The sequence below is a fragment of the Pan troglodytes genome, chromosome 12, assembly GCF_028858775.2.
Source record: "Pan troglodytes isolate AG18354 chromosome 12, NHGRI_mPanTro3-v2.0_pri, whole genome shotgun sequence".
Lineage (NCBI taxonomy): Eukaryota > Metazoa > Chordata > Mammalia > Primates > Hominidae > Pan > Pan troglodytes.
Genome location: NC_072410.2, coordinates 101,454,364 through 101,480,704, shown reverse-complemented (window position 1 = coordinate 101,480,704; position 26,341 = coordinate 101,454,364). Strand labels below are relative to the sequence as shown.

At 42.6% G+C, this 26,341-nt stretch overlaps 1 long non-coding RNA gene across 1 annotated transcript in view; it reads left to right on the top strand.

The window, feature by feature from the left end:
• Positions 1-526: 526 nt before the first annotated feature.
• The window catches only part of LOC134807828 (uncharacterized), a 175,756-nt gene continuing 149,941 nt past the window's right edge, over positions 527-26,341 (top strand). The window contains exon 1 of the long non-coding RNA XR_010149181.1: positions 527-948. This is a non-coding gene — a long non-coding RNA (uncharacterized LOC134807828). The remainder of the gene's footprint in view (positions 949-26,341) is intronic.

The following is a 26,341-nucleotide window of genomic DNA, read 5'->3' as shown; positions in this document are numbered from 1 at the left end:
AGTGTGATTTGGGACAAATTGTTTGCCCCTGTAAAGTGAGGAGGTTGGATAAGGCAACCACTAAGTTCCTTCCTGTTTTTATAGGAACGTTTCACCCTGCAGGACAACGAGCCAGAGCCTTGCATACCAGGGGCAGGCATTAGACCACACCCGCTTTGACTGTTAGACTCATCTGCAGTGTTTGTGCCACTAGTGAGATGCGCCTAATGGGGCACTTCATCCCCCACCTCACCCTGGTGTAAGTAGTTTACTGGATGGGAATTTGGGCTCCTAGAAGTCTTCATCTTACTATTTATGTACCACCTCTGAATTGAACAGGTGTTATAAAAGGGTAAACTGAGGCTAAAAGCTACCTCAAGAAGATGCCTGGAGCAGGGTTCAAGATCAATCTTGCTTTTAGTCTCAGCCATAAACCATCTGAGCTTTGGGTAAGTCACTTGACCACCAGGCCGGTTTCCTCATTATGACAGAATGGAATTCTGAATTCCCTTTCTGTTGTAATAGTCTGATTGCACAATTTTCCCTTAGAGAAGTTTCATACCTGTTAGATCTCCTGCTGCCAGGAGCTAACCTCCTGGGAGACAGGTCTTATCGTCATCCAGGCATATAGGAGGGTGTTGGGAAAACACTTGTAGTGGATGCTGGATTGTGCCATTCAGAGCCAGCTCCCTTTGCTATTGAAGAACTTATTTCCCTACATGTCAAGACTTCTGCTGGCTGATGGCCCCCAGCTGTGAGCTCTTTCAGGCATCACCTTTGGCTGCAAAAGGCTCCCTCTCCTGAAGTTACTACCTGCATCCCTGGAGGCAGACTTCATCTCATGTCTTCATCCAAAGTTTGAACAAATTGGCTAAGAAGGTGCTAGACATGTAAAGGGACTATTTTTTTTCTTAATTCAAATGTAGGAGGAGTATGGATCTCCAGGAACCAGAAGAGCTGCATACATATGTGAGTGGATTCTGAAAGTGCTGAAGGGAGGGGGATGCAACATTAAGTTGGATGAGGGAGGATTTGTTAATATGAATGCACTCGTCTGTGATACAGAATTTAACAACCTGGCAAGACCCCCAGGAGAGGGTTCTAACATGTTGTTAGGATGGCTCTGAAAAGCATGAAGAAACTGATGGCTCAAATCATGTAAGGCAGAAATACCAGAATTGCTATGGCAGAGGGTGGATCAAAAGTCTCAGAAAAATGAGCATGTAAGAATACTATGTACTATTTAATGTGGAAAGTCCACCATGTGGTTATATTTAGTGAGAGGACACAGAAGATGCTCTGTTTCTCAAAGCAATATGAGATACATTAAAAAAAAATAAAAAGGGCACCAGCATCTCCCAGAACCTATTGGTGGCTGTCCCTAATAAAGAACTAGTTTCACTAACAGTAATAGTATCATAAGATCCCCCAAATAATAAAAGTAGGGTGGTAGTGCTTAACAATCAGAAGGAAAAGAGGTAAAACTATGGTAATGAGGTAAGGTCAGAGTGGTAAATGAATGCTGTGTCCCAAATAGGTAGAATACATGAGTCTGGGAAACAAGAGGTAAAAGAAGAAATGGCCCATTTCATCATCATTCCCAGAAAACTACTTGTTGGAATTGGAATTAGGGCTTTCTGCTCCCACAACTCTGGGCTCTGTGGATTTAGAAAATTAGGTCTTGATTTCCAAAGGAGATGTGCTTGTACCAGTGGACTTGACAAGAGTTCCATAGAACATTGAGTTTCAGCTGCTACCAGGCATTGTGGGCTCTTTGTACAAAGGGAGTAGGCAAGGAAAGGAGTTGCCATCAAGTCAGGGGCAAGTGACCTTGATAATCAGGAGAAGGTAAGGCTACTGTTTTATAATGAGGATAGGGAAAATACTTTTTCAACCCCTTTGCCTAACTTTAATGGTAAATGGACAAAGATGGCAGCCATGGCCTGAGAAAGGCATGATGTCCAGAGGCTCAGACTCCTCAGAGAGGAGGGCCTGGATCATGCCACTTAGGTAGCAGAGGTGCTGATGGAGGGTAAGGCAATTGAGAATGGGTAATAGGGATGGAGATGATTAGTATCAGTTGAGGCCTTGAGACCAGCTGTAGCAGCAGAAGCTGTAATTTGACCGACTATTGTTTCTATTATAAGTTTACCCAGGAAAAGAAGGCCCCCATGAATCCTGGAGGAGCTGATGTTGGAACTTTTATAAAAGGACTCTAGGTGGCACAAGAGTAGATTATAGTAGACCTAAGATTGTGCTGCCCTGATCTTCCCCTTAAGACAAGCTTATGGCTTACACCTTACAGCCCACAGCTGTCTGCCCTTTCCAGGAATTGCCCTTGGCTGTGAAGAGCCCCCTTCCTACAATCAGTCTTCCTCAAAGGCCAGTCATTGCAGAGACATAAAGCCCACCCTCAACCCAACTGCAGACAATTCTGGAAGAGCATTCCAGCTCCAGATTTCCCTGTGAGGTCAGCTGAGACTGTTGTGATTGCACTGAAGATCAACAGTGCAAGATGTTCCTCTCCCCAGAGCTGTTTGCCTTTCTTTCCCTCTAGATATTAATCCTGAGAGCACTGCCCAAGACACTTCCTGTAGGCTACTCTGTATCTCAGAGCCCACTCTCTGTCGACCCTGACTTACAGGAGTACTTTTAAAATATTGAGCTTGATACAAGAATTATTATCATCATAATAAGGATTATTTATATATTAGGTGCTCAATAAATATATGTTGAAGCGGTGATGAATGTCATTGCAGGACATTTTAATATGCTCATTGCTATAATCTCCTTAATGGAGTATTCATTTAACATGTCAAGCTCTGATATTAAACAGAATCGTATAAATCCTTTCAGAAAGAAAAAAAGCCTTCCTTTGAAAAGCTCAGCATGAGGTATTGTATCTTTTAATGGATCTCCTTTGAACTGTTCTATATTCACTTGCCCAGCAATCCTTGACTATGGGCCTATCCTGCACCTTTTTCTGGAGTAACCAGGGGAAAAGTTATGTAAATTGTGTACGTTTTAAAAGTTTGATCAAACCAACTCTGACTAGATTAGAGGTCAGCAAACTTTAAAGATGCAGACAGTAAATATTTTGTGCTTCAGGGGCCACATGGTCTCTGTTGTAATTATTCAACTCTGCCATGATAGGGTGAAAGTTACCGTACATAATATGTAAATAAAAGAGAGTTACTGTATTCTAATAAGATGTAACTTACAATAATAGGTGTTAGGTTACATTTGGCCTGCAGGTGATATTTTGCCATTCACTAACCTATATAATATACAGAACATAAGAAATGAGATGGCTACTTGTCCTCCTTGGCCTGGAATTAGCTACCCTCTGTGTCATGTCCCTGGTATCACAAATTGGCTAGTCTTCTCAATCAACAAATAGGTATTCAACCTACAGGTCCTAGGTATATAAAGGTAAACAAACATGATCCATGGCTGTTAGGGGCTAATACAGAAGCAGAGGTGAGTCATGGTGGTACAGTTTCTTAAATATTCCAAAGGATCCATGAAGAACAGAGTTCAATGAAGACCCAGAAGAAGGGGCGACAGATTCTTCTTGCAGATTCTTTGAAAGTCATGAAATAGCATAGTGTGTCCATGGGCCCTGCACACTTGCAGGTTTGGTGACAAGGTAGGGGGGGTCTGTGATAAGAGACCCAGCTGGAGGGGTAACAAAAGATCAGAGCCATGGGCTTTATCATCGACGCAATGGGAACAATTGAAGGGTTTTAATCAGAGAACTAGCATGGTGAGATTTGTGTTTTATAAAGGTTCCTCTGAAAGCAGATTGCTGGATGATTGGATGGGATTGGCAAAGTGACCATAGTAAAACCATAGCACTTATCATTTTCTGATGTTATAGGCAACCGACTTTTAAATTAAGTTTATTGTTTATTTCTATTTGTCCTTGCTAGAGGGAAAACACCAGGAAGGCATAGACTCATTTTGATTTCCCCACTGCTGTTTTTCAAGGGCCGTAACAGTACTGGGCAATAGTAGGCACTTAATATGTACTTGTTGAGTGAATATAATTAGTAAATTAAAGGTTTCTTTTTTTTTTCTCTAATATATATTTTTAGAGACAGGGTCTCACTATGTTGCCCAGGCTGGCCTCAAACTCCTGGGCTCAAGCAATTCTCCACTTTAGCCTCTCAAGTAGTTGAGACTACAGGAGTATGCTTCTGTGCCCAGCAGTTTTTCTTGTGGTAAGAAAGATGGTAATGTAATTCCAGTTTCAGTTTTATCAAAAGGCTGGAAGCAGAAAATATCTTCAGTAAATCAATTCACAAATATTTGGACTACAAGAAAGGCTATGGAAGATCCAAAATGACATAGATTAGCACAAGCAAAGATTCAAACTGAGAAACATTACCAGTTTCACAAAGGGCAGCTCCCAAGAGCAATCCGTAAAGAAAGAACTCTAGGCTAGGAATATGGAAATCTGGTTTTTATTTCAACCCTGCCACTTATTTACTATGTGAACGTGGCCATGCATCTTCTTACTCTAGCTCCCTATGGAATGAGACTGCTTCTTACTTATCTCAGCCTAGCTCAGAGGGTCTAGCCCATAGTAGATGCTCAGCACACTTGTGTTAAGTGCCAGCTACAGTAGGAGTTAGGAGTGGACTCCTCATGGCTCATAAAGTTGAAAAGGCAAGGCTCAGAGGATGGAAGGTAAACCCAATAGGAGTAAACCATCTCCTTTCACCTTCAGGCTATCCCATAAGCATGATTTCTTGTGTTTATTACCACTCCTCAAACACTTATCATGTTGGGCACTGTAGATATAAAGGTGATTTAGACAAGGACTCTGCCCGAAGGAACTCACGGTATCCAGGGGAAAGGGAAGCGCAGCCAATTACAACACAATATGCCAAATGTGTGCTGTTGTGGAAGCCTTGACATGATGCTATGGGAGCACCAACTCTGTATGTTTCTCAACCTGCATTGAATTTTTAGACTAGGTCTGGCAAGTTGGTGCGTTTAGTGCACCAGAAATCACTCCTTTGGAAGAATAAGGCATCTGGTGGGAGAGCTCATTCTGAGGGAAGGATGATGAAGGAAGAATATGGTGAAGTTGGTCCTACTAAGAAAACCTTAGCCATGGAAGGATAATTCTGAGTATAGTCTGGTGTCTGCCACTAAATGGTGAATGGAAGAGATGGAAGGGGGAAGTACAAACTGGACTAGATACTCCACTTAAACATGTATGAATTGCTGGAGGCAGGCACATGGCTGAGGCACTCTCCACTAGTGTAGTGCTGGAGCTGGCTCCTATCTGCCCTCCAGAGCTGACTGTATGCATCGCTCTCCAGTGACACCACTATGGTAGCTTGAAATCAGCCATGGTGGGAATATTTACACCATGGAATTTGGCAAGTCCTACAAATCAGGACTGTTTTGTCCTATGGAGAGCTGCTGATTTAACATTTGCCAGCATACTACTGTTGGAATATAATCAACAGGCTGAAAGAGAGAAGATCTTATCTCCCAAGCCATTCTAGACCACAGTACAATTGGGCATGGTGAAGTTCCAATACAAACGTTCTGAAAATGCGCATTGCAGAACACTCGTCTTGCATACTTTATGTGCTTCTTGGAGTTTATACTACATACTAGCATATTAAAAGCTCTGTGGAAGTTGCATAAAGAAATCTGCTTAATTTTGTTTAATTTAGATCAGTGCTTCTCAGACTTCAGTGTGTATACGATTCACTTGGGGATTTTGTTAACATTCAAGTCTGGGGTGAGACTTGAGTTTCTGCGTTTTTAAGAAGCTACCAAGTGATGCTGATACTGCTGGTTCAAGGACCATACTTTGAGAAGCAACAATATAGTGTTCCTTATTTAATCATGGAATCTAGCATGTTCTTGTTAACCTATGAAACACATGTTGGCATTCTGCAGAACTCTTATCCTTGGAGTACACTTTGGAAACATTTATAAAATAAGCACATGGTGATATATGGGGTTGTGGGAGGTATAGACAGGGCCTGGTGGAGATTACAGTGTCCTCAGAGCAGGGTGGAAGCTCTGGGGGCCACAGGAGCAATAATTGGCCCTGGGGAGACCCCAGTTTTCAGAGAGAAAGCAATGGAGCTTGGTAGCTTGGTAGAAAACACTGCCAAGACAGACATAGAGATGGAGTTCCCCTTGGGAACAGACCTATCCAAGGGCATATGTGAGCCACAGTGAGACACGGCATGGGAAGCTTCCAGAAAGTCTTGGTGGGAATGCTTGACAGGGAGCTGAGTTTCTGCATCATGTAGATGGTGGTATGAGCAAACAAAATATTACACGTTACTGTGAATATTACCTAGTTTCTGCCCATAGCATGGTGAAGGCAGGCCAAAATGAATACATTCTCTCAAAAAGAATTGCCAACAGTTTATAAGAGGTGACAAGTTATCTTGGAAGATGAGTAGAACTCCATTAAGCAAAGGTGGATATGAACCTGGGAAGGAGAAGGCCAGGAAGGGGTGGTGTATGTGGTACAGGGAACGTATTTTCATTTCAAGTATCAGAGAAGGCACAGTATGCAGGGGACAGTCCAGATGGGGCAGAGCTGGGTCTCATGTACAAGCTCTTTCTTCTACCTAGTGCCTGACTCCTGTGGAAGCAGAGGCAGGTGCTGTCTGGAGCACAGTGGGGAGCTTCGCATTCTGCAGAGGGCCAGGCACCTGCATGAGAGGAACGCTAAAGGGATGGGGTTGTAGGGAAGGCAATAGGAGGAAAAATTGATTCCTAAGAAAATAAACTTTTCGAAAGAAATCACCTGAAGAGTCAGGGGACTGAAATATATTTAATGATTTGACATCTTAGTTTGGCCTTATTGCTACAGACAAAATTGCCTTTCCAAGGGAGACTCACCAGTATAATAAAACTAGAGGCAGTAGAAAGGCTTTCATTGGTTTCACATGGAACATGCTATACTTTAGGCCCAACAATTCAGCGACAGCACCATCAGCCCAGATGGGGGTTGTGAGCAAAGTCCGAGATGGTCAGAAGGAAAGGAGAACCTGGGAGGTGGCGAGTGTCCACTGCTCTAGTCTCAGGACAGCCTGCTCTGTTAAAGCACCTGGTCCTTCTTCCTGAAGACTTCAGTCCCACCTTGCATTGTGTTTTGTTCTGTGTGTGTGCGTGTCTATCTCTCCTGCTAACTGCTGAGCTTGCTAAGGAAAGGAACCTTGTTTTATGAAATAAATGATATTTATGAGCTCCTGTGCTATGGTGTGAACATTTGTGTCTCTCCAAAATTTGTATGTTGAAACCTAATCCCTCATGAGATGGTATTAGGAAATAAGGCCTTTGGGAGGAGATTAGGTGATGAAGGCAGAGCCCTTATTAATGAGATTAGTGCCCTTATAAAACAGACCCCAGGGAGTTGCCTCCTCCCTTTGGCCATGTGAGGACATATTGAGAAGAAGGCTAACTATGAACTAGGAAATGGACCCTCACCAGAAGTGTCTGATCTTGAACTTCCCAGCCTCCAGAACGTTGAGCAATAAATGTTTGTTTTTTATTAGCCACCTAGTCCATGGTATTCTGTTATAGCAGCCTGAATGGACTAAAACAGTCTGAGATTTCAAAAATGTTATCTACTTCACTTCTCACAGCAGCTTGTCAAGGTAAGTATGACGTTCCCAAATTTACAGGAAAGGAAACCAAGTTTCAGAAAAAATAAGAGGCTTGTGAAAGTCCTATAGGAAGGAGCTCTAGCTCCCAGTTCGGTGCTTGTCTGCAATACGATAGCTTTCCCTTGTTCAGCTCTGTATTCCCCACAGAGCTTCATGCAGACACACAGTAGGCTTGTAAGACATGACCCAGTGAGCAATATTATATCTGTTCATCCTTCATCCAGAAATTGTTTCAGAATTTATACCTAATGACTAGAGGGATATTGAGGAAAAAGATATTGCAAACTCAGAATCTTCACAATGAATTTTACAATTTGGATTTTTACCAATTATATGTAGCTTTTACAATTACAGGTCATTCTTTCAACAACTATTTCACGAGGGTTTCACTGATAGACATGGTCTCTGCCCACAATCTAATAGCATCGAGGATCACATAACAAGCCTTGGGCATTGAGCTTAACATCTGTTTCCATTTCAAAGTCTCACCCACAATTTATCCTCTGCCTCTCTGTCCATGTGAAATAAAGTCTGTACTTGTATCTTCTAAATCAAAATAAGCCTTAAAGCACAGGTACCACTTGAGTTTCTTCATTTATCTGTGGTCAGTTTTATTTGACCTCTTTATCTTAATGAGCTTAAGGCTGTAGATTTTGGGGCAAAGGGATCGTGCCTTTGGTGAAAGCCCAAAGCAATGTGCTTTTAATAATGAGCAGCTAAGAGGGAGGGTGGAAACAGAAGATTAGACTCCGAGATTAAAGGGGTGAGTACTGCCAGAGTAAGCACGGGGTCAACACAGGTGGCTGATCGGTCTGGCAGCGTGGAGGAGGGATAACTGCCTTAATCCAGGCAGAACCAGGACATCTTCACAGAAAAGGCATTATCTACATTAAGACCTAAAGACCTAAAGTAGGAATGGATAGGCAGAAGTAGGAATGTATGCAAAAATTCAGAGAGAACAGACATCACGGTGAGGAGGCAAGTGGTTCAGAACAATTGGACCCGAGAGTCTGATGGGAGGAAGTGGCAGGAAAACACCATGCTGAGCTGATGGATTTAATAGAGTGAGCAATGGAGAGTCAATGATGGGTTAGACAGGGAAGTGGCCTGATCAGATTTTTATTTTAGAAATATTACTCTGGCTGTGATGTGGAAATTGGTTTGTAGTTAGAGCAATTACGAGGGGGCAGGGTGACTAGAGAGGAAGCTGCTGCAGTTGTCCAGGTGAAAGATTATTGTGCTAAACTGAGCAGAGGCAGTGGAGATGGCAGAGAATGGGTAGATTTGATAGCTATTTGGAAGGTGTTACCAGTAGAATTTGGTGAATAATTGGTTGTAGGGATAGAGACCTGGTCAAAGATGACTCAAGGCTGGCTGGCTTGAATCACAAAGAACCCAAGGTGACGTCATTCCTTGAGAGGGGGAAGGTAGGGGGAAGAGGAGAGTTTTCGTTTTATCTTATACTGCTTGGGAATAGAGAATGAAGAGGGAAAGTTCATTTTTATAGGAACTGAGGTGTCTGTGGGAGAGCCAACATGCAAAAGGTAGTGGGATATACAGGTCTCAGGATCAAAGGGAGAAGAGAGAGCTCCAAAAATAGGTCCAAGAACAGACCATAAACATTTCTAGGACAGACTTAGCTCAATGAGCCCTTGAAGGAAGCTGAGAAAGAGAGGTCAGAAGGAGAGGAGGGAGTCCAGGGGGCCATGGCAGCCATAGGGCCAAGAGGAGAGGGCAATTCAGGAAGGACAGGTCTGCAGGCAGTGTCAAGTGTTTCACCATCCCATGCACTTCTTCCCTGTCTTGGGGCTTTTTCACTTCATTGGCGTTGCTCAGTTCTGTGGCTGAGGGAGGTTACAGGGAGCAGGCACTGAGAATGATCTCAACCTCCCTGGGACAATTGTCATACCTGGTGATACAGGCGTGACATTTTTTGAAGTACCTATGATCAACATTTTACCGCAAACTCAAGATGCCTGGGCCAGGGAAAGACCAGGGGTGAAGGGACAACTGGAAATGTGTCATCTATTGTATTTATTCCTTGACTGATTAAAACATGTTGATAGAGCACCTATTGTATTTCAGGATCCGCTAGGCTGTAGGCTGCAGTGATAAAGTATAGTCCTTGTTATTATGGGGGAAGAAACAGGTTTGTGTTCCAAGTTTACAGAGGTTGATAGCAATTATTTAAATAATTATATTGATTCTATCTGTTGGAAAGAATACAGAGGAGAAGTATCCAGTACCATGTAACTGTGGAACAGAGGGTTGAAAGTGATTTAGAAGATCAGGGAAGAACTCCATGAAGAAGGAAAATTGAGTAAGTGCAAATTGAAAGATGAGTAGGTCATGGAGTGCATGCTAACTTGTCAAAGAAGGGGGAACAGGGTTTAGACGGAAGGAACAGCCTGACTGAAATATCTTACACAGGAGGAAGCCCGGCATGCAGGAAATGAAAGCAGCTTCATGTGTTTGGAGCAGAGAGAGCTGAGACAGAAAGATGTAAGGGGAGCTGAGGAGGATGGCAGGAGCTAGACTTGGCAGGACGTGGCCGGGTTTATTGGGCAGGTTAATAATTTGGGGAGGATTTAAGCTGGGGAGTGCTGTGATCAGAGTTGCATGAGAAAATTCACTGTGGCTACAGGATGAAAAATGGACTGAGGTGAGCACGCATGGATACAGGGAATCCACGTGTGAGTGGCTTTGAACACCTAAGTTGTGCAGCTTTTATTGAGTATCTACTGATTATAGCAACTGTTGGATGAGTTGAAGAGTATGCAGGACATATGGGTTGGACAGTAAATGTGGGAGAGGTATATGTTATTTAAGAGCCTGAAATCTTTTTTGGAGCTAAAGTCATGAACCACCTAGCGAGGAAAAAGCACAGGCTGAAAATAAATTGAGAGTTGAGTGTGATGAGTCAGAGGGTTCTAGTCAGGAGGGACCAGTGTGGCCTGGAGGAGTGAAAGAGAATTCTAAGTGGCAAATAGAGAGGTTGGCCTCATGCATGAATTCCCAAGGTGGAGAGCATGAGTGATGGGGCTTCCAGAGGGTTCCATGGTGAAGAGCAGGAAGAGCACATTCTTTCTTGGAACAGGACATCGCAGGTCTCTTCCCAACCACTGGAGGTGACTCCCCTGTCCACACAAAATTCTGGAATCGTCAGGCTTGCTTGATTGTGTATTAATTTATGCATTTATTTGTTTATTTGAAAATGGACATCTCTGAGGAAGTTTTCTTCTCCTTCCTATCATTTCCCAGCAGAACAATCAGCTTTGCAAAGCTTCAGATTTTAGGGCTGATCATGTTTCTTTCCTCCCTGGAAAAGAACTGGAAAAAACATTTGCATGTTTTTATGAGTCTTATTACATAGCTTTATGACTTTGACATGTAATAATAGCAAGCCAGACGTTCATGGTATGCGTCTCCAGAGAAGTCATCATTTGAACATAAAAATGTAAATCCATTTGGAAAAACACAGACCAGTTATTGAAAGTGAAGCCTGCAGACCATGTGCCCCTGGTGATTGATTAGCAAAAGCCCAGGGACACACATCCTCAGCTCGGACAGACTCTGCAGACCATCTGGAAACAGATGATGCTTAATAATGCAGAATAATAAAATCAGCTAAGTTCCCATTTACAAATGAAATAAATGGAAGAATTAATGATTACACTGATCTAAAGTGCATGAAAATATTTTCTGCAAATTGGGGGAAGGACTGGGGCTGGAGGCTGAGGAGTGGGGAAAGATGGTCAAAGATTCCTGTGCCCATTTTGTGAATCCTAGGTGAAGCCAGACATTTGAAAATATGAAACCACAGATTCTAGGTTGTTGGTTCTCTCTGCAAAATTGACCTGTCGAAACCCTCCATGAATGACTGTACTTTCTCTGACAAACAGATATCAGTATCTAAAAATGCTTCCTGCAATTTCTTTCCACAAAGCAATAAGACAGTTTCACACCAATAAGAGCTCACTAAGTGGTATTCTCAGCTCTGTCACCCCCGCAGCTATAACCAAAGAAATGAAAAGGTAAGAAAGATAAAGCAAAAATCAGGGGTCACCTGCTATAACCCAGTGGGGTTCTTTATTCTGATAGGGCGAGCCAGGGCAGCTTTACTCTTTTCTCATTTCATTAGCTTTTCCTCTTAAAATCTTATAGGTCTTTCACAAGCAATTAAGACCATTATTTGTTTGACTATTAAACAGGGAACCCAGAACCTGGAAGTTTATGTCACATACAATTGAGAGGTGGTTTAGCTGGAAGAACCTGGCTGGGGAGCAGAGGAGGCCAGAGCCTGAGTGTCCCATATTGTAACTGCCCCAGTTCTGGTGCTGGATGCATGTTAAGGGTTTGCTGCTCCTCCAGCAGTGCTGTGCTCATTCTGCAGCAAAACCTGGCAGAGATTTCTGTGCTGGGTTAGAAGCAGCAGCAGCTTTCCTGGATTTGTCATATTGGAAGCAGAAGAATTTTATCAGCCATCCAAGAAATGTGTTCCTGCTACCCCAGCATATTCTCCTAGTTCTAAAGTTACGTCTAACACCATTTCTCTTTCTTTTGTGTCAATCAAATATCTAACAAACCTATATTGGTGTGGCTAGCCTTATGCCGTATGGTTTGGCCGATGCGTTGCCTTGCATGTGTGCATATGTGCGTGTGGGAGTGGTGATGGGTGCGGGGGGGTTGGGTCAAAGGGGACGGGGAGAGGGATAGGGTTGAAGTAGCAAGGGTGGTCCTTAGTGCATTCTGAACTGGGGAAAGAACCCTGGCCAGTAAATTGCAGAGGAAGTAACTCACATAAAATTCCAAATAAGGCAAGTGCAATGCATGTTGAGGCTCTGTAGGAAGAGAGAGATCCCTGTATCTTGGGAGGGGCTGTGGTGGTGTGGTAATGTCTAGGTTGGACCTTGAAGATGAGGGTGGAGGAAGGAGGGGAATGAGGGAACCCTGATGGTAGGGGAAATGTTGGCCTCTATAGAGGATGCTGTAGTGCACAATCCATATACCCCCTATAGGACTGGGGATCTTTATGGCTAGCAGCTTATAGCTGAGTCTTACACCCAACTCCACAATTATCCTCAGCTGAGGAGAGCTGCCTGTTTTAACATCACATCCCCTTTCCAGGGGGTATCCCACATCCAATGGCTGGTTGATACAGAAGTTAAAAGGCCTGATACCCCTGTCCCAATTTGGGAGAGTTTGGCGGGAACATCCCAGCTCCTGAGCACCCAGTGGGACTGTCTGAGGCCTTTGTAATTGCATCACAGTCTTCTGGTGGATTCTTTGATCACTCTCTTCCCAGTGTTGATCCTGACAGCATCATGTCCAAGTATGAGGCCAGGCTGTATATTCTTTCAGCAAAGGGTCTGCCACTGCTGGCTCTTGGAGGTAGGAGATAGTTCCTTCCAGGTAAGGGCCTAATGCACTCAGAAGAGCCCCCACATAATGGCATCTTAGCAGCTGCTTGGGACCTGGCCAGGCAGAGAGAAACACTTCGAGTGGAGAAAGAGAGAAATGTGGAAAGGAGTTAAGGCCTAGGAAGAAAAGGTGAGATCTGGCCAGGCAGAGGGAAACACTTAGAGTGGAGAAAGAGAGAAATGTGGAAAGGAGTTAAGGCCTCAGGAGAAAAGGTGAGAGAGACTGGCAGTTCTGAAGGTCAGAAATACTAAACGGATCTCACTGGGCTAAAATCAAGATGTTGGCAGAGTTGAGTTTCTTCTAGAGGCTCTAGGGAAAAATCCATTTCCTTGTCTTTTCCAGCTTCTAGAGGCCACTTGCATTCCTTGGCTTGTGACCCCCTTGTCTGTCTTCAAAGAGACCTTCCTCCCTCAAGATCCAGCTGGGATGCTTCCATCTCTCTGGTTCAGATCTTCTCTTCCATTTCTCTCTTCCACTTACAAGGACCTCGGTGATTACATTATGTCCACCTGAATAATCCAAGATAATTTTATTTTAAGGTCATTGATTAGCAACCTCAATTCCATCTGCAACCTTAATTCCACTTTGCCATATAATCTAATCTATTCACAGGTTCTGGAGGTTAGAACATGGAAATCTTTGCAGGGAGCATTGTTCTGCTGACTCCAAGAGATCTATGTTATTTCTGTCTTCATAATACAATGAAAAGGAAGAATAGAGACTTGGGCCCTTGCATCCACTTTCCCAGCATTGGCCAGTTGGACTAGCCATTGACACAGCTGCGTGCTCAGCACTGTTTGATCTCCCAGATTCAAATAATGCTTATAGGTTGAGGTCTTCCAAATCCTGATCCTCAAAGTGGATGATCCTTCTGAGTTTCATCGACTTGATGGAACTGTCCACTGGATACATTTTCTTGACCATCCCAAGGCACCATATTTATTGAATCTGCTTCTTTGTCTCTCTGTATCTCTCTTTCTCTCTCCATCTCTCTCTCTCTTCCTTGTCACTACTCCCTGTGGGCTGAAAACATCAAAGTTTTTTTTTTTTTTTTTCATGGATTACCTACAGTCTCTTACCAAGTTTTTTTTTTTTTTTTTTTTAAGAATTACCATTCTTTTTAAGGGTAGCAGGAAGTGGGGGATAAAGAAGTGTCGATTAATGAATATAAGAATATAGTTGTAGGAATAATATCTAGTGTTTGGTAGTGCAATAAGGCAACTATAGTTAATAATAATTTATTGTATGTTTCAAAATAACTAGAGGAGTACATTCGAAATAGTCCCAACACAAACAAATGATAAATGTTTGAGATGATGGATATCCCAGTTACCCTGATTCAAACATTACACATTGCATACTTATAACAAAATATTGCCTGTACCCCATGAATATATACAACCATTATGCACTCATAAAATTAAAATAAAAAAGATTCTGATGCCCACATCTTCTCTCCTTTCTCACTCTCACTGTGCCGCTCATTATCTTTTCCTGGTCTACTGTATAAGCCATAGCTTCTCACCAGGCCTGCCTCTCTCAAATCCCCATTTCTTATATCAAACCTTTGCGGATGCTGTCAGAGCAGTTGTATAGAAACACAAAGTTCTAATTCTGTATTTGAAATATCCAGTGGTTCATTGCTTTATAAACGTCAAAGTCTAACTCATCAACCCATACATATCATTTATCTTTAAACTATCTTTCCATACTTATTTTGTACCACTACCCCTAGTTCCATCAAGGCAATGCTGTCATGCTTTACTGTCTGTATAATTACTCACACGCATGTCCCCTCCAGAGTGGGGGTGGTGTCATTCATCTCAGTATCTTCTTTATATTCAGTAAGAGTACTTCATGGACACTCAGCAAATATTAAAACAGCCACTAAATTCTCCCTGTGGTTTGCATTTTTGCTGTCTTCTCAGAGCAGCTTATAGCAACAGCAACTACCAAGTAGGCAACAAGACCCAGCTGCTACACTTGCCAGAGCCTCTGTGCATCTTGGCCACCTCCGGCCATTTTAAAGCTTCTCCCTCTGATTGCTCTGGGGCAAAGCTGCTCCCAGTGTGACCAGAACTACCAATTAAAATCAAGTGAGAGCCTTCTAGTTTTTAGCAACAACTGCCAAGAAATGGCTTTCAGGCAACCATATCTTCTATCCCACTGTTCTTTTGAGTCAGCTCTCTTGAAATTTTCCTTTTCTAATACTCTGCTTTTCAAAGAATTACCTGGTGCAGTTTTCTCAATGTCAGATGAATAAACCGTAGCCAAAGGCTGAGGTCAGGTGCGTCCAGATGTGGTGAGGAGGAAGGTACCTCGACTCAAAGTCTTTTGTCCATAAATCTCACCATCTCCTACTTGTTCTTAGACACAGGAACAATTCTAAGATGTAAGGACAGCTTATTCTTTCTAAAACTATTTTCTTATTGAATTAACTCATTGGGCCTCAGCTTTGCAGGGGTCATGAACAACTTTAAGTCGTATCAACTCTTTGACAATTTCACAATATGAAACTGTAATAATTTGTTGCTATTTTTTCCTGTTACAGTTTTTAAAAACCCTCTAATGTCTATGTTATACGTACTTTATAAAGCATCCTTGAGTTAATGATGCTTACAAGAAGTGCCCTAACGTTTGCATTATTAGTCACCCATCTTCAAAATATATTATGTCTTTGGCAGATTTTTGTGTCGTTTTTAGATGGTTCTGTGAATATGCAAATTATGTCATCTGTGACATAGGTTTATATGACAATCTCTGACCACAGGCCCTTATAACAAAGTACCATAGAAATAGCGTGTGATGTGGAGAGCAAGTGGCTGTGGAAGAACAGGGGTCCCTCATTGTCCCAGGTAGGGCAGGTGTATATATCAATTATGCTTTCGTATTCTCTGTGCCTGAGAAAAAAATCAACAGTGGAGCAGCAAAGGTTAGAACAGAGGACAGAATGACGTCACCAAGACAAAGTGCCCTAGGCCAGCAGAATGCCTGTCAGCTTCCCCCAGCATCGCTCATGGGCTTCTTGTAGTTTATACTAAGAAACGTGTAGAAAAGGTCATTAAAACAAAACATCACCACACAACAGCCAAAAATTCTCCCACAAGGAAATCTGAGACTGAAATACAGGCTATAAATCTTGGGCTTTGGAGATCAGGATCTCCGTGCTGCCCCACATTTCTCTTCTCTTTGAAATGCTTAAAAATATTGAGGCTCACTGCTGTGTAACAATGCACTTAGGGTCACACAGGTGTTCTGGGTACTCTGTGTCCACCATGTCCTCCATCAAAGGATCTGAGTCAGGATTTGCCCATTTGCTGGACAAGAGCAAAGGTTCAAGGTTTTAATGACAGACTACAGCTCTGCAAATACTCCTTCCACTTGAAGCTCACCCTGCGCCCTAACCACGCCCCCCCACACACACCTCTTTTCCCAGTGATTGGAGGAGCTTAAGGAGATGGACCCTAATCTTCTATTGGTGAAAACCAAAGGCATCTGAGTCTTTGGGGACATGCTTGTCACTCTGTGATGTTTCTCATATGTTCTGTTAGTCAGATCGACTTCTTTAAATTCCCCATCTAAGTCACTCCTGGAAGCTTAGACTTGCCTGAAAACATGATTCAAGTTTTGCTGGATTGATACTTACAGAACTATAGACCCCTTCTCAAAGAGAAAAAGTGATGAAAAATACCAGCCAAAGGAGTTTTCAAGGGTTCCCTCACAGCAGAATCTGATTTTAAGCTGGATTCTTAGTATTTCATGGACCCAAATCCAATGTACTTGGTCTCATCCCTTTGCAGAGCCCCAGAGTAAAGAAAAGTATCGTGGAGGCCTTGTTAAGCTGTTGGGAACCAAGAGAAAACACTTTGGGTTTTGCTCAGTCCATGGATTAGGAGCATGCAGCGCTGAGCCTGCTGGGTTGATAGTAAAATCAAGCCTGGGTGGCCCTTTTGTGAGGCTCTTCTCAGGGGCAACTATTGAATTCTCTCTCTGCCCGACCCCTTGTGCTTCTTGCTAGGGGGTTGTCTCCAGAGCACAAGTGGGAAGGTGGCCACATTTTTCTGGCAGCTTAGTGATTCTTCTACAATGCAGCTGGGGGCCCTTTGGGTGAAAGGCAGTAAACAAATCACCTGGTGATGAATGCTGCCCTTCTGACTGGCTGGAACCTTCTTTCCTGCAAAGCTGCCTACAGCCTTTAGGGAAGGCAATGAATGGGTCCTGCACAGGAAGCATGAATAATCCCAGTCTATTTACTTACAAATGTGTAAAGGTCTCACGCAGCTCAGGATGATTTTGAATAAATATGCTGCTCTCTCAAGATCAGCAGCCCTGTAGATCTGGAGACAGAGGCTTGCTGCTCCCCAGTGCTCAGCTCATACATAAATAAAAGATGCTCGTTGGTTCAGCTGCCAAATGTGACATGGTGATGAATTTCCAAGGGTGTCACTCAGGAAAGTGACAATTGCAATGCTGATGGGCCTGGGAAGGCAGACTACAGCTAAAGTGTCTATGTTCATGGGTCTAGTGCTAGTGTCCCTTGTGGGATGGTGACCTAAAATTCTGGTCACCAGGACAGCCTGGCTTGCTCGTGGATCTCACCTAGCGCACAGTGTGAAACAATGTGAAGAGGCTAAAAAGACCTCGTGCACTAGACACAAGGAGAAAGAATGAGAATGAAGACTCCATCTTAAGGCTTAGGCAACAATGAGATAGTGTCTATGAGGCCATCTTTTCTTGCCAGCAATTCTGTCCCATCCCATCCCTCTTCTATTTGGAGGATTCTCAGAGAGCTTTTCTAGTGGACATGGTGTGGCAATCCTTGCCTACAATTTTTCAGTGCCCCCTGTATACTTACAGGATAAGATCCCAATTTAGGAACATGGCCAAAAAGTTCTTCACAATCATGTTGTCTCCCTCATGGCCCCATCTCCCACCATTCTCTGCACTTCTGCCATAATGAATCTCTTCTTATCTGGGCACATCTTGCACCTGCTGTGTATTAGTCAAGGTTCTCCAGACAAATAGAACCAAAGGGATATACAATAGACCCTTAAATAACACAGGGTTGAACTGCACAGGTCTAGTTCTATTCAGATTTTCTCCTACCTCTGCCACCCTTGAGACAGCAAGACCAACTCCTCCTCTTCCTCCTAGCCTACTCAATGTGACGGTGATGAGGATGAAGACTCTTATGATGACCTACTCCCACTTAATGAGTAGCGAATATACTTTCTCTTATTTTCTTAGTAACATTTTCTTTTCTGTAACTTAATTTATTGTAAGAAGCAGTATATAATATATACAACATACAAAATCTGTGTCAATTGTGTTATCAGTAAGGGTTCTGGTCAACAATAGGCTATTAGTTATTAAGTTTTGATAGAGTCAAAAGTTATACATGAATTATTGACTGTACAAGGGATTGGTCACCCTCACCCCAAGGCTGTTCAAGGGTCAACTATATATTAATAGATTTATTTTAAGGAATTGACTCACATGGTTGCAGGGGCTGGCAAGTCTGAAATCTGTAGAGAAGGACATTGGGCTGGGAATTCAAACAGGGTTTCTATGTTACAGTCTTGAAGCTAAATTCCTTTTTCTCCAGGAAAGGTCAATTTTTGCCCTTAACGGCCTTGAACTGATTGGATGAGGCTCACCTGTAGTAAAGAAAGTAATCTTCTTTATTTAAAGCCAACTTTTTATAGATGTTAATAACATCTGCAAAATATCTTTACAGCAACATCTAGACCAGTGTTTGACCAAAGAGTTGGGCACCACAGCCTAGCCAAATTGACACATACAATTTAGTCATCACATGGTGTCTATCTGCTCCTTCATACTATTCTCATTGTTTAGAACTGCACCACCACCTCACAGAATGCACACTCTTCTGCCTGTTGAATGCTTATTCATTTTACAAGACTCAATTCAATCATCTCTTCCTTAGCAAAGCTTGCTCCTCACAGAAGAAGAGCCTGACACTCACTCCTCCCTGTTCCCATATGTCCTTTGTTCTTTCATCATAGCACTTAGTGTATTTTATAGCAGTAGCTAACTTATTAAGTTGGTCTCTAAGCTAGATTACTAGCTCCCTGAAGGCAGGCATTTTATCTTATTCATCTATGCATTTTCTACTCTCAGCCCAGGACCTGGACCTACTACATGTACTGTACCCACTACACCTACTACAGTAGGTGGTCAATAAATATGGGATGAACAAAGGATTTATCATTACAATCCACTAATAAAACCTCCCATTTGGCTAAGTTGTAATGTAAACAATCTGTTCATTGATTTGGCTTTGACTTTCATCACGAACAATGTATAACCCAATGCATCTCTGAACTATCTAGAAGATATTAGCCACTCAGTCTGCATAAATTTGGCATTAGTTTGTATTCAAGCCCTAGGCTACTCCCTCTGGTTCGCTCCCAGTTCTGCAGGGAGGAGGTCTTTCAAATCTTCCAAAGTGCTCCCTCTCACTCACCCCAGTGGAGGGCGACTGTCAAAGCACACGCACCTATTGTAGCCTCTAATGTCTAAAAAGGCACTTTTCTTTCCTTGAACATGATCTCTGCTAGAGGGAAGAAATTTTCCAAGTACTTCAGGCCCAAGCAATTATAGAAACAGAAAGAGAGACAGAGAGAGAGATATGATTTGGAAAAGACCTGTTCTGATTGGGCATTTTTCTGGTTAACTGGCTAACACCTTGATATGGTTTGGCTCTGTGTCCCCACCCAAATCTCATCTTTAATTGTAATAATCCCCATGTGTCAAGGGTGGGACCAGATGGAGAAAATTGAACTGTGGGAGTGGTTTCCACCATGCTGTTTTCGTGATAATGAGTGAGTTCTCATGAGATCTGACAGTTGTATAAGAGACTTTTCCTCCTATGCTCAGCACTTCTCTCTCCTGCTGCCATGCAATGAAGGACATGTTTGCTTCCCCTTTGTCCATGATTGTAAGTTTTCTGAGGCCTTCCCAGCCATGCAGAACTGTGAGTCAATTAAATCTCTTTCCTTTATAAACTACCCAGTCTTGGGCAGTTCTTTATAGCAGCTTAAGAACAGACTAATTCACAACTCAGCAAGTCCCCTTGCTTATCTACTCAGAACCTTGCCCCATCACAGTTTTTAACACTGATGAATCCACAGATGTTGAGTCTTCTGTTGTTAACTCAACATCACCACTTTCTTCTTCCAGAGGAGAAGCTGTAAGCCACATTGCACAGCCTTCTCTTGCTCCTAAGGTTTGGGGGTAAGAGTCAGCCAAGGAGTGACATTCACATGACATTTGGAAGACAGGAGAGGAGAGACCAATACTCCACAGACACAGTAGTGGACTGTTGCATGAGTTTCTCTGCAAGACTCTAATTCCCAAATTAATGCCTTTATACTATATACTGTTTCCTCAGGATACCCTGTCATCTTATTGTTTGTGGTAGATCTTGATGAATCATTTGGTTTCTTAGAAGCTGGATGATAGAAAAGGCCCTGGACTAAGATTCAGGGATTCCAGGGATATGACAATCATGGCAACTCACTTCCTCAGTTTCTCATCAGTAAAGGATAAGTTGAACTAGTTACTTTTAAATTAAAAAATAAAACACAAATCCTTCTAAATGATATAAAACATGACATCTTAGATGTATTGCAGGTCTACTAAACTCTACTGGAGATATTGTGAGAGCCATTCAGTACAGAGGCAAAACTTGCTTCTCAAGACTCTGGAGTCAAATGCATCATAGTGGTAGACTGGCAGGGGTTAATACTGAAAACTGGAGGATCAGATGGACAGGGCCTCCAGGACATAGCATTCATCTGGGTGAACATTAGGAGTGTCCTTTCAGTGCCCAGTGCAGTGTCCTGTAGGTGGTCTATTTGCTGAAAACACAAATAGAAAAAAGCAGTGATTCTTGCTCAATGATACCCTATCCTTCAGACTTGTAAATGAGGGTGTCCCAGGCAGTGGGGGTGGTGAGTAAAATCAGAGTTTTCTGTGCATAGCAACCACTGGAGTCTTTATCAACAGCTACTCTATGTCCCTGGAAAAACCCATTCCCAAGATAATCTTTGAAGCCTGTCCTGGCCCAGTAATAGCATGTGGATTTTAGAACAAAGCCACAAGAGATGGGTGGAAGGTCAGAAACCTTCAGAACAAGTACATGATGTGGAGCTCAGCATGGGTGTCCAAGCCTTCTTGGTGGAATATCTTTGAGGATACATCTTCTACTTTGCTCAGGGCTGGCCAAAATGTCTTAAAACCCAGCCGGGACTAATTGCCTTGTTCTTGGTGGTGGTAAGGGGCTTCTTTTAGGTTTTCTTACTGATCTTGTCTGAAAACCAACCAACATATACACTTCACCCCCCTAAAAATACCCCACAAACTTCTGATGAAAATACCAGAATTTAATTTAAATGATATCATGGTACTCTTTTCCAGGAACTATGATGGCAGATGCTTAATAAGTGGAGACAATTATTATTAAGTTATTTTTCCTTGCAAAGGTGGCTAATGGAATAGCCTATTATATTTGAACAAAGATGCAATTACTCAGCTCACTTGACAAAATACCTAAAAATTCTCTTTGATTATACAATTTTAAAGAGAAAGAATCTATCAGCGACTAGTTTGCAAGAGCCCTCTGGGCAGTGGGCATTCTGATTCTTTGTCTCCTTACAGCTCAAAGCTCCATTTTAGACACTAGGTGTTCAATGAATATTTGTGGTTGGCATGTTCTAAATGGGTTGCCAAAAATCTCCCAGAGATATTCTTCAATATCCTTTTTTCCTATCCACTAGAGAGTCATTTCACCCCAAGGCGTCACAGAGTGTAGAACAGAGCCCCTTTGGAAGGTGTTGATTTTTATGCATAAAGCACAGGATTTATTAAGAAGAGAATGGGTTCCTCCCTTAGGAGATATCACCCCCTTGAGATGGCCATATGTGAACACGGGAGTATAAGTCAGCAAGCTCCATTAGAAGGACTTCCTTTTCAGTATTCAGGCTGAGAGCATCTGTCTGCCTCCTTGTGCCCCTCCAGCGAAGGAATGCTGGTAACATAGAGTTGATTTGAAGAAACCCTTAGATGCATTTGTTTGCATGTCCTCTTTCTGTGTTTTTCCTCTTCTGAAATTCCAACATGTTGCTGTCATGGTGGCAACGGTGAACACTATAGCAGAAAATGCATCTGCACTTCCTTTCAGACCGACCCTGTTTTCCCCTCAGGTGAAAACTTTCCAAAATTAGACTTTCTTGATATGACATTTCTTGACATGAAACTTAAGTCAGTAAAGAATGAGGTTTGAACTATGGATTGTTTTTGAGAAATATACATTTTTCAAAATACACTTTTCAACTGTCACTCTTTTTTCTTTTTGTGAACGCACAAACACAATGCTTGATTTTTAGTAGTTCTTAATCATTTATTGCAAAACATACAGTTCATTGTAAATATTTAGCCTACGAATTGATTGTGGCACAAGTCTAAATACTGTAGCTGGGAAATTATTTATCTAAGTTTAAAAAGTGTAAGATTTGATTCCCAAAGATGCCAGTATAAGCAGGTAGATTCTAGTTTAATGAATTCAGGATTACTGGTAAATGAACATATGTTTGCATTTCAAAAATTATGTTTGCATTACACAAGAACTATACTTAGTACCAAGGAGTTGAAATCAGCAAATACTTTAATGTGTTATTGACCGTAAGCCAGATGACTAACTTTGATAATAGACGTGCAAAGAAAGGAAGATTAACAATGTTATTGCTGTTTCATGATGTTAATATTGGATTTCCTTTGGTTCTTATTGTGCTAGAGGTATTTCACAAACACAGTTTCATAACAGTCTGGTCACATCTCTTCTCCCCTCTCAATCAGATTATCCTGACTTCCCTACTTTTTGTCAATTTTATATTGATAAAATATTATCTTAGTTAATCCCTTTCCAAAATCTGAAATTGTTGTTAGCCATTATTTCTACTATCCAACCAATAAAGGCTCAAGTTCAAATTTTAGCCTTTAGATATTTTAAAACTATTTAAGCTAGAAAACAACTTCTGATGTATAGTAAATATGTTTGAAGGTATTATCCTTTTGCTATAATAAATTAAATTAAAAATCCACCCAACTTTCTGATGTGGCAGATAATTTATATGATTATTTTGTTCGTCAAAGTAACCTTATAAGATTACCAGTATTACTCTCCATTTTACAAAAGAGAAGTTTAGGTCAAAGAGAGGTTCAGTAATCTCCCTGAGTTCCCAAAACAAGAGGGTGAAGCTGGGACTTAAACCCAGGTCTGCCTGACCCCAAGTGTTCTTTGTTTTCTGCAACTCCAGGCTGTCCAGAGCATCCAGACTTTAGAAAGTAATGAGCATATTCATTTCATTTTGTTATATACAAGTTTGTAATGATAACTGTCCAGCCCCGAGTATATAGTATTTCAAACAGCTGATGAATCCAGAGGCCATTTTCCTTTGTAGACAGTCTTCTCCTGGGCAGGAGCATTCTCCTCTTCTCAGGGACCCTATTTCTCCAAAGTTTGGGCAAGCAGAGTCAACCTGAACTCCTCCACCTTCTTTGCTATGCCTAGCCTTTCCTTCAATTCAACCTCAGTAGCATTTATGAGCTTAAGAAGGGGAAGCGGGTGGCAGAGTGCTGGCAAAAAGAGAGGAGACTTGGGATGCCGCTGGAAGACATTCTTGTTTTTAAACAGGCCTACCCATAACTTTTCCCTAACTCAGGACTGCTGTCCCTCAGAAGAGGGATGGGGCTATGTTGGGCTCTGAGAGGTGTAGGGATTGTTAGAGTCTAAGTGGGGTAGCAGATCACTAAACAGAGGATAACATTGGGCTGTGGTGGTGGGAGCTTTGGTTCCTGGGAAGTGGGGGAGCAGGGGTAGGGCCTGGGATAGGGGTGTGGCTCAGGGCAGGGGTAGAGTCTGGGATGTTGCCTGGGGCAGGGGAAGGGACAAGGACAGGGGTGGGGCTGGGGTGGGGTCAGAACAAGGGTCTGAGAGGAGGGAAAATACAAAGACTGGAGGTGAGAAGTATGTATGCCTCTCCTTCCCTGGAGAGACTTTCACCCACCACCCACTGCAGGGCCCTCCCTGCACACACAGCCTCTCCTGCAAATGATACTCCAGATCTTCCCATTTAGGAGCTTCCCTCTATAAACTGCTCCCCACCCTCTTCTTTCACTCTCAGTTACAGGTCAAGCCTCTTTCCTAGGAAGCCATTCTTGTTGGGCTGGGTGATAGCGATCACCTTCTCCCTAAGACACTGGCCTATAAGCTACAGTTTTGTGTTCATATGGATCCTGTGTTCAGGTCACTTATGCCAAACACAAAGCCCAGGAGGATGGAGGCCTGGCTTCATAATGCATACACAGTAATTGATGGGTGGAGTGGTGCAGGGGATCTCTCTCTCTCTCTCTCTCCTTCCTTGAAAAGGGCTAATCTAGGCAAATACTAGGGAGCTGTAAAATGTCTCTCAAAGACCAGGACACAGAGCTCTAAACCTGGGTTAAACCATGCTTTACTGTGCATAGGAATTGCCCAGTGATCTTGCTAAAATAAAGGTTCTGATCCAATGGGTCTAAGCTGGAGCCCGAGGATTTCTTCTAGCTGACGTCTATGCTAAAGGCCACATTTTGAGTAGCTCTGTGTTTGCACCAGTGGCTCCAAGCCCTTAAGCTGACACACCCATGGACACACACTCCCACAAGCTCTCAGGATGCATCACCATTGCTGATGCTGAGGCCGTGAGGTTTTCTCTGCATGAAAGGAGTCTGGACTGATGATCTTTCAGTGACCTAATTGCACTGGTCAGAGAGAAGCTTCTAGAAAAACTCTCACAGTCTCTGCCTTGCTTACTATGCCTCCTCCAGGGTTCTGGAACTCCTCTCTTGCCCCACTCTCTGCCTGGAAAAAGGTGTTTGTCATGCTCATGGCCTGATAATTGTGTTTCCACTGCCTGAGGCTTGGCTTTTGAATTTTTTAGCAGAGAGAAAAAAAAAAAAAAAAGGAAAAAACCCACAAAAAAACAAGAAACCTGCATTGGGAAATAATTTTCTTGTCGGTGGGTTCTATAAAGGTTATGTACAACAACAGATATACCACATAGATACTCCGAGTAAAAAAAGAGACATGCTTCTTCCATTGCTGACCTCATTGCTGAGAAGTGATGGTGACTAGTGACCCTTGGTGGCCCTTCCCACTGGACTCAGCGCTCTCTCTATGGCCATAATTAATTCTATGCCCCGAACTGAAATGACAATCATTTTTTAATTCTGTTTTACATAGGCACCTCTGGGGAGTCCACCTAAAAGCTCTAATTTTCTAGTTCAATTGTAGCACTATTCTTTGAGAGGCATTGACTGCAGAGATGCTAAAAGGATGCCAGTTCAGTGAATTATTGAGTTTTAGCCAGAATCATATGCTTATATGGATTCAGGTAGCGCTTGCTGAAATATAATGCAGGCCTCCCTTTTGCCCTGGACCTCTATGTTCATAGGAGGAAGAAGAAGGAGCTTGGGTGGGAGTGACCTATTACAAAAATCAATGAGCTTGGCAGCCCCGCTGTCTGCCTGCAGTACCTGGCTGTCCTCAGATACAGTCACAGTTGTCAGTCAGCTCTGAGCAGACCTTGGCTGCCCATCTCCTCATCCTTCCCCCAAGCTCCTGGCTGTGGGAATGGAAACCAAGGCAGTTTTCTACTTATTTAAATATGTCATTCAAGATTCTTTGTATAAAAGTGCTTCAACAACATTAAATCTCTTAATCTCCTATTTAAAATGACGATGGAGATTTCAGAGCAGCAATTTTGAGGCCAGTTGAATTTCCAGACGTGCGTGAGCACACAGTGTAACTGGAGAGCCCGTCAGGTACCTGGAGCTGCTAGTTGGATGAGAATATAACTTTCTGGCCTGAGCGTAGCCCCTGGGTAGGTTTTGCTTTTACTTCAGCCCTCAGAAGAATGAAAATGTCTAGCAATGTCTTTCCGGTGATGTGTGTGCTGGGCATTCTATTTGGATCTTTTAGATTTTATAGAATGTTTACCTGTGCCTCAGTTTGGGTTATTTATTCTAACAATAAATAAAATAGTAAACTTTGACTTCTAGGTAGGTGAGTGAATCAGGAAACAAATATGAAAATAAACAAATGCATAGCCTTAAGCAGGAAGGGAGCAGCTGGCAACTGGAAATGAAAACAACAGGATGAAGCTTGGATAGCCATCAGGGAAGTGAAATGCCCATGTAAGTGCCCACCAAGCTAGGAGTCAGGC